This window comes from Rhinopithecus roxellana, chromosome 10, assembly GCF_007565055.1.
Source record: "Rhinopithecus roxellana isolate Shanxi Qingling chromosome 10, ASM756505v1, whole genome shotgun sequence".
NCBI classification, from domain to species: Eukaryota; Metazoa; Chordata; class Mammalia; order Primates; family Cercopithecidae; genus Rhinopithecus; species Rhinopithecus roxellana.
In genome coordinates this window covers 138,051,473-138,060,825 of record NC_044558.1, presented here as the reverse complement: position 1 = coordinate 138,060,825, position 9,353 = coordinate 138,051,473, and the positions used below count along the sequence as shown (strand labels likewise).

The following is a 9,353-nucleotide window of genomic DNA, read 5'->3' as shown; positions in this document are numbered from 1 at the left end:
TCTCAAGGAGTATCTTTGTGGCGTTCTCTGTATTTCCTGAATTTGAATGTTGGCCTGGCTTACTAGGTTGGGGAAGTTCTCCTGGATGATATCCTGAAGATTGTTTTCCAACTTGGTTCCATTTTCCCCCTCACTTTCAGGCACACCAATCAGATGTAGATTTGGTCTTTTCACATAATCCCATATTTCTTGGAGGCTTTGTTCATTTCTTTCTCCTCTTTTTTCTCTAGACTTCTCTTCTCACTTCATTTCATTCATTTGATCTTCAATTATTGATACTCTTTCTTCCAGTTGATCGAGTTGGTTACTGAAGCTTGTGCATTTGTCATGTAATTCTCGTGTCATAGTTTTCATCTCTATCAGTTCATTTATGGCCTTCTCTGCATTGATTATTCTAGTTATCTATTCTTCCATTCTTTTTTCAAGGTTTTTAGTTTCTTTGCACTGGTTACGTAATTCCTCCTTTAGCTCTGTGAAGTTTGATCGACTGAAGCCTTCTTCTCTCAACTCGTCAAAGTCATTCTCCATCCTGCTTTGATCCGTTGCTGGCAATGAGCTGTGTTCCTTTGGATGGGGAGATGAGCTCTGATTTTTTGAATTTCCAGCTTTTCTGCCCTGCTTTTTCCCCGTCTTTGTGGTTTTATCTGCCTCTGGTCTTTGATGATGGTGACGAACTGATGGGGTTTTGGTGTGGGTGCCCTTTCTGTTTGTTAGTTTTCCTTCTAACAGTCAGGACCCTCAGCTGCAGGTCTGTTGGAGTTTGCTTGAGGTCCACTCCAGACCTTGTTTTCCTGGGTATCAGCAGCAGAGGCTGCAGGAGATAGAATATTGCTGAACAGCGAGTGTTGCTGTCTGATTCTTGCTCTGAAAACTTCGTCTCAGAGGTGTGCCCAGCCGTGTGAGGTGTGAGGTGTTGGTCTGCACCTAGTGAGGTATGTCTCCCAGTTAGGTTACTCAAGGGTCAGGGACCCACGTGAGCATGCAGTCTGTACGTTCTTAGATCTCAACCTCCGTGCTGGGAGACCCACTGCTCTCTTCAAAGCTGTCAGACAGGGTCATTTACATCTGCAGAGGTTTCTGCTGCTTTTTGTTTAGCTATGCCCTGTCCCCAGAGGTGGAGTCTACAGAGGCAGGCAGGCCTCCTGGAGCTGAGGTGGGCTGCACCCCGTTCGCACTTCCTGGCAGCTTTGTTTACCTACTTAAGCCTCAGCAATGGCAGGCACCCCTCCCCCAGTCTCGCTGCTGCCTTGCAGTTAGATCTCAGACTGCTGTGCTAGCAATGAGGGAGGCTCTGTGGGCGTGGGACCCTCTGGCCAGGTGTGGGATATAATCTGGTGTGCCGTTTGCTAAGACCCTTGGTAAAGCACAGTATTAGGGTGAGAGTTACCCTATTTTCAGGTGTTGTGTGTCTCAGTTTCCCTTGGCTATGAAAGGGGATTCCCTTCCCCCTTGTGCTTCCCAGGTGAGGTGATGCCCCTCCCTGCTTCAGCTCTCACTGGTTGGGCTGCATCAGCTGACCAGCACCGATTGTCCAGCACTCCCCAGTGAGATGAACCTGGTATCCCAATTGAAAATGCAGAAATCACCCATCTTCTGTGTCACTCGCGCTGTGAGCTAGAGGCTGGAGCTGTTCCTATTCGGCCATCTTGCTCAGGATCCCTGAATGTTCTCAAAAGAAGATTGGATCATTAATGAAAGAAAGTCTATAAAGACTGGACATCTCTTTATTTTAGCTGAAATGTTTATTCCTCCTGTATCCACTATCAGCTTTAGTTTTATACCCAATCTATTTAGAGCAACACAAAATGAATTTCTCTTGCCACAGTAAATGTCTTCAAATATTCGAAGAGCATTATCCACCCCTCTCCAAGTTTTTTTCTTTTTGGTCTACCCCTTCATTGTGTTAGTTTCATTAAAAGAACTAAATAATAAAAACACTATGCTATGTAAAGAAATTATTAAACTTGCAGGGCATGTATTCTTGGAGTAATTAATATTTAACCAGAGAAGGAGTATAGTGTAGTAGTTAAATCTATGGGTTCAAATCCTGTCTGTGTCACTTACTAGCTTGTGATGTTGGGCCAGTTACTTAATCTTCTTGTGTCTTAGTTTATTTGTAAGATGAGGATAATAATATTATCTAACTTATAGGGTGGTTATCAACATTTAATTAGTTAATACATATAAAGCTCTTAGAATAGTGCCTGTCACATAGTAAGTACCCAACACATTTTAGCTGTTATTATTAACTCAGATATATTTATCCTCCACATAAGACTGTTTGATCCATTGGTCAATCAGCAAATGCCTTTATTTTTTAAGTCCTTATAATTTTACCAACATGTTTACATATGTATATATGCATATAGTATATATTTATAAATGTATTATTAAATTATGTTAATAAAAAAACTTAAGAAGGTCAGTGTTGAAAATTTTTACCAGATAAGAGATTATCCAGATAACTTCAATCTGAAATTTGGCATTGCTGTCTCTATTGAAGGTTCAACACCAATTTACTTTCTCCAAATTTCTTTGCATTTATTTTTCAAAAGTCGCTTGTTCACTTTCAGACATAATTTTGTCAATTGAAATTTTGTCCAAAATATAATTGGCATGACTTTAAGACATCACAGAGCCCAAGGAGTGGCTTTGCCCAATAAAAGAAAAACACACAGTGCCTCTATTTGTAAATGTTTATCAATGAGCAAACTATGTATACTTTTAATTTTAATGCTGTAGATATTAAACACCTACTGGATACAAGACATAGTGTTTTACACAGAAGGAATCACTCTTTCTTCTTAAAGAACTTCCAGTGCAGTGGAAGATATGAAACATAGTTATAGAGAGACCTAACACCACAGTTCAACAGATTGTGACTTTCAAATGATGGATATAGACAGTGTTTGAAGAGTTCTGCAGAAGCAAGCTCACAGTGGCTGGGGTAGTCAGGGAAAGCTTCCCAAGAAAGGAAGAAACAAGGTGCGGCTTCATGAATGAGCAGTGGTCAAGCCAGGGTGGGGTGGGCTGTCCCAAGAACATGAACAGGCACAGAGGTAGCAATGCCCAAAACATATTCAGGCGCTGCTGAGCTGGAAGACAGGGTTTTTGTAGGCAAACAGAAAGGGAAAACTGAAAATGATAATCCTGAGATACTGTGGGTCCCTGAATAATAAAAAACTGAAGGCTCAATTATGAAACCAAATTTAAAACATAATGTCAATGAATCAAAAGATACACTAGATAAACATGTCAATGATGTTAGATTTTACTATATATGTGTAAAGATTAAAGGAATCTTAATTCATAAATGTAATGTCTTGACTCAATTAAATGCTCATGCTTCAAGAGTTTTGTCAAATTTTGCTTTCTTAGTTTCTTTTTGTGCAAAGCTCATATATGACTTCAGGGTCCTTTGATTTCAGCCAGAATGCCTGCAGAGATTGCAAATTAAGACAGAATGAAAGCAGACTAAAAGGAAAACCTGCTAAAACAAGATTTATAATTCTTATTCCTATGTATTAGCTGGCAGGTCTGTGAAACAGTATAGTGGGGTGAGCATCAAAACACTCACATTCTTTATTTTTCTTGACTTTCTCATTGAGCACTGAGTTAGCCCTAATAAAATAATGCTCCTATACTCTAGGTTTCCTATTTATAGATTCATGACAATGAAATGTCCCTGATCACTGTGCAGCAAGGTTGTGTGAAAGAAATATTTGAAAGAAAACACATTTGGGGTCAGCTTTGCCCCTTCTCTGGACCTCTCCAACAGCCCAGTCAGGTTCCTGGTGCCTACTCTGTCCGCAGCAGCCATTGCCCACATTAGAGCAAGAGATGCCTTCAAAGACAAACCTTACCGCATTGCTCTTCTCTTCAAACCTTGTCCGAATAAAGATATGAAACCCTTGGCCTGGCTCACAAGTTCTGTGAGTCTAGTCCCCACCAAACCCCTGCATTTGCATCTCACACCATGCCCCTGCTCCCTCATACCATCTCTCACACAGGACACTTACTGCTGCCACAGGGCCTTTGCATATGTTGTTTTGCCACCTCCTTACCCTAAAAATCCTATTCATACCCAGCTCTCACCTCCACATCACTCCACAGGAAAACAAGACCTCCTAGACCATTTAGGTCACTTGATTCTATGATTCCTAGGAGCCATGTCACCTTTTATGACACCAGTGAGCACAGCTATAATTCTGCATTTGTTTTGTGATTAGTTCCATAATGTCTGGATCCTCCTGGACTGTAGGCTTCATGAGGACAAAGACAGTGCCTTTTTGTTCTTATCATATAATTCCTGGTATGCACAGAATGTCTCATGGGACCCTGAATAATAAAAAAACTGAATATAAGACATTAAATAATATTTGTTGAGTTTATTCATGAATTTACCAGTTGTGTGGCTTTTAAAATAGAGATAAATAATAACAGCATCTACAGACGGCTGTTGGTCTACTTCACAGGAGTGTTATCAAGATTACCTACATCAACATGAGATGGCAAAGCATGCTATGCACGAATGTCAGTCTATTTATTATAGAGATTGCTGAGAACAAGATGAGATAATACCACATAAAATCTTTAGCTCATAGGTGAGCTAAAAAGCCTTATTATTTCAGAGGAAACTCTTAATTTGATAGCATATCAGTGAAAAGCTCCTACAAGACAGGATAATATGCCAATCGACAATATTCAAGATTGCTCAGCCTTTATGAGGTGCAAATTTATGAATTATTTATGCTATCTTTGTTACTTTTGAGTCCATACATGACACCAAAGAGTGGCTTTCTTGCTGTGGTGTTCTTGCTTGCTGTAGATTGCTGACGAGAGGCAATAGCATTTGAAGCATCTCGTCTCCTCTGACACAATGTAATTGGCTGTCTTTTAAGTTTCTTTGTCTGACTCATCATAGCCAAAACCTGAGCCTATAAAATCACATGGACTTTGGCTTAGAAGACTTTGTTATTACCTTATCAAATAAAGCATCCCTGAATAGAAGCATTGGGAAAATGCCTCAGTGCACTATATTATATTATAGTATATATGGAAAGTACTAAATATAATATATATGTGTACATATATATGTATATATAATACAATACATTGTATTTGTTCTCCTGGCATAAAGTTTCAGCATTTATTTAGTGACGCATAGCTAGGGCTGCATGTATCATAGTTTATAGTTGAGTGTGTGTGTGTGTGTATGTGTGTATGTTTATGTATGCATATGTGACTAGCAGAGATGGCTAAAAGAAACCACAGAAATGATTTGTTCTTTTAAACAAAACATTGACTAAATATATCAAATCATGACCCAGAGCCATATTGTTGAAAGATTTCTTATGTTTTTAACTCAACAATGTGTTTGTCAGAAAAATTTCATGAATTACATTTCCAGTGAGAAGTAAGAACTTATTTTAAGATATTTTTTGTGAGATATAGCTTTTTAAAATTTTTTGGTAACTATGACTTTGGTAAGTGGATCTGACCTGGGGGTCATACTGATACAGTTGACCCTTGAACAACACAGAGGTTAGGGGTGTCCACCCCCATACAGTTGAAAATTTGTGTATAACCTTGGACTCCTCCAAAATTTTACTAATAGCCTACTGTTGATTGGAAGCCTTACTGATAACATAAACAGTTGATCAACACATATTTTGTCTATGTATTATGCAGTCTATTCTTCCAACAAAGTAAACTAGAGAAAAAGAAATATTATTAAGAAAATCATAAAGAAGAGAAATATGTTTACTATTCATTAAGTGGAAGTGGATTATCATAAAGGTCTGTATCCTCATCTTCTTCACATTGAATAGGCTAAGGAGGTGGAGGAAGAGGAGGGGTTCATCCTGCTGTCTCAGCGGCAGGGGGCAGGAGAAAATCTACATATAAGTAAGCCCAGCAGTTCAAACCCATGTTGTTTCTCAAAGAAAATAATATTTAAAACATCATAAGTTATATCCTAATTTTACATATAAGAATAAAAGCTAGGCTGCTGAGTTTCAAATGAATTCATAATATAATTATGTTCTAGAAAACAGGAAAATTCTAAATGTACCAGAAAATACAACCTTCTTTGAACTTGTCATATTGAAAAAATAATTAAAACTGAATTTTATTGCAGGTAGACAGTCTATTAGTCAATGGGAATGAAATCATGTTCTTGAAACCAGGAATCCTGAGAGCACCCACAGATCCTCTGAAAGAAGTCAATTGCTCCTACAGGACCTGGGAGACACCCAAAATACTGTAAGTGCCCCAACTGCTGAAGTAGAAAAAAGAGATGCTCCACACACCCACACTGGGGAAACTGAAGATCTGTATGTGGGAGGAGTTTTTGACCTTACCTGGAGCTGAGTCAATTCAGAGAGTAGGCCGGGCATGGTGGCTCATGCCTGTAATCCCAGCACTTTGGGAGACTGAGGTGGGCAGATCATGAGGCCAGGAGTTCGAGACCAGCCTGACCAACATGGTGAAACCCTATCTCTACTAAAAATACGAAAATTAGCCAGGCATGGTGGTGCATGCCTATAATCCCAGCTACTCAGGAGGCTGAGGCAGGAGAATTGCTTGAACCCAGGAGGCTGAGGGTGCAGTGAGCCAAGATCTCACCACTGTACTCCAGCCTGGGCGACAGAGCGAGACTCTGTCTTAGGAAAAAAAAAAAAAAAAAAAATTAGAGAGCAGAGTGAAATACAGGGGCAGAGGAAGCAGCAAATTAAGGCCCTGGGAGCTCTCTGGGTCCCCAAGCAGGCCATTCAGGCCTGGCAATACAGCGATCCTTCAGGAGGACAGCCAGAGGCGCAGGGGAAAATGCCACAGGGAGAAGAAAGTCTCCAGCTGAACTTTGTAACAATTTGAACCGGGTGAGAAGCCTCCTGGCCAGAACTCAGGGGAGGGCACGAATCCGGTGTGCAGACTCCACAGGTGGGGGAAGAACCAAGCCCTTATCTTTTGCAGCTGGGAAGTGGGTAGCCTGGGGCAAGTTCTCAAGCCCTGCTGCCCACTGCCTGGAAACAGACTCGGGGCTATTAGAAGGGTCACAGTGGGAGTGAGACTGGCCCTTTGGTTTGAGTGGGAGCTGGGTGAGACCTGTGACTGCTGGCTTTTCTCCACTTCCTTGACAACCCGCATGACTAAGCAGAGACAGCCATAATCCTCCTAGGTACACAATTCCATTGACCTGGAAACCTCAGCCCCCATCCCCCACAGCAGACCCAGCAAGACCCATCCAAGGAAAGTCTGAGCTCAGACACGCCCTGCCCTGACCTTACCTGATGGGCCTTCCCTATCCACCTTGGTAGCTGAAGACAAATGGCATATACTCTTGGAAGTTCTAGGACCCTGCCCACTGCCAGTTCCTCTCCATACTACCACAGCTGATGCTCTCTGGAAAGCGCCACCTCTCAGCAGGAGTCCAACAAACACAAAAGTAGAGCATTAAACCACTTTAGTGGACCCAGCGCAGTCAGGAGCATCCCAGGATGAGCTCAGTGGTGGCCAACCACTGGGCGTGGTTGCTGGTGCTCAGCTTCCTGTTTGGGTGCAATGTTCTTAGGATCCTCCTCCTGTCCTTCCCATCATTGATGTCCAGGGTGCTGCAGGCAGCCGCAGAGCAGGAGTCACAGATGAGAGCGGAGATCCACGCAGGATCTCTCCAAGGTCCAGGTAGAAACTTTCCATGGTCAACATGATGGAGGAGTTTGCCAGCTATGCCATGCTAGGAAGAAAGATCAACAAGATGACGGATAAGCTCAAAACCCACGTGAAAGCTCAGACAACTCAATTAGCCAAGATAAAATGGATGACAAGTGTCGCTTTCTATGTATTGCAGGTTGCCCTGATGATCTCACTCATTTGGGAGTATTATTCTGTCCCCGTGGCTGTTGTCCGGAGAAAATGGATAACCCCTCTAGATCACCTGGTAGCCTTTCCTACTAGAATAGCAGGTGGTGTTGGAATTATCTGTTGGATTTTAGTCTGTAAAAAAATTGTGGCTATTGTGCTGCATCCGTTCAGCTGAACAGGAAGATGGATACAGCTATGAGACTTTTAAAAATGGATTTTCTCTTATTAGGTTGAAAACCTGGTTTACACTGTTTTTTTTTTTTTAAGAAACAAAAGTGCACAGTTTAGATTTTTTGGTCGAATATGTTTGTTCTTGGACTTTATGAGAGATTCTTATAAGAATCATGATTTTCTACACGTGTCATTGAGCCAAGAAAGTCCAGTTTATGACACGTATGTACCAATGAACACCGTCCTAGATCCATACGAAATGTGAAATGTTCAGTGGCATCTCCGTGCCGTCACTTGTGATTTGCATTCTTATGTATTTTGGTCATATTGCCAGCTGGGAAGTCAAAGTTTTTTTTAACAACTTAAGTTCTTTGAAGACAGTGCTGTTTTTAATATAGTTTAGAAAGTAACTTAATTTTAATACCACTACTAAGAATTTGAAAACTTCTTCTTTAATCATATTCAATATAACTAAAAGAACAGCACTAATTGACATCATTCAGGCTTTTTCTCCCTGTGTTTAAAATGTCATTTGTTGAGCAAGGGTTGTACAGTATTATCTACTTGAGGCTGTTAATTTTTCATTACAGTGTTTTGTAACTGTATCCATGAGACCTGTATCCAACCTGTATCCATGAGACCATAATGCATTGTTTTGTGCTCAAATTGTGTTTTGTCATTAAACCATTTTGAATGAAATGTATTTTAGAGGCATTTAATATTTATGCTCTTTAAAATGGAATACAGAAAACAAACCTTATAAGGCCTGATTACATTAATCTGAACCAATAACCTGTATGGCCCACAAAGTATAATTCTGCTAAATGTTTTTTAAAACGCTTTTTTAAAAAATTAAAATCTCTTCTAATTAAAATCTTTGCAAGTGAATAAAAAAATATGAAAGATAAATGAAACAAAAAGTTGGTTCTTTGAAAAGATAAATAAAATCAATAGCTCATTACCAAGATTAACCAAGAAAAGAAGAGAGAAAATCCAAATACAGGTATGCGCCATCACACCTGGTTAATTTTTTGTATCTTTAGTAGAGACGGGGTTTCACCATGTTAGCCAGGCTGGTCTTGAACTCCTGACCTCGTGATCTGCCCACCTCAGTCTCCCAAAGTGCTGGAATTACAGGCGTGAACCACTGCACCAGGCCTGATCCTGCCATCTCTGACAACATGGATGAACCTGGAGAACATTATGTTGAATAAAATAAACCAAACAACTAAAGACAAATGCTGCATAATATATTATATGTGGAATCTAAAAAAGTTGAGCTTGTAGATGCAGTGTAGAATGGTGGTTACCAGGAGCTG

General features: G+C 40.5%; 1 pseudogene; it reads left to right on the top strand.

Moving 5' to 3' along the window:
* The first annotated feature begins 7,499 nt into the window (after positions 1–7,499).
* On the top strand, positions 7,500–8,038 carry LOC104658571 (annotated as a pseudogene).
* Positions 8,039–9,353: the final 1,315 nt, after the last annotated feature.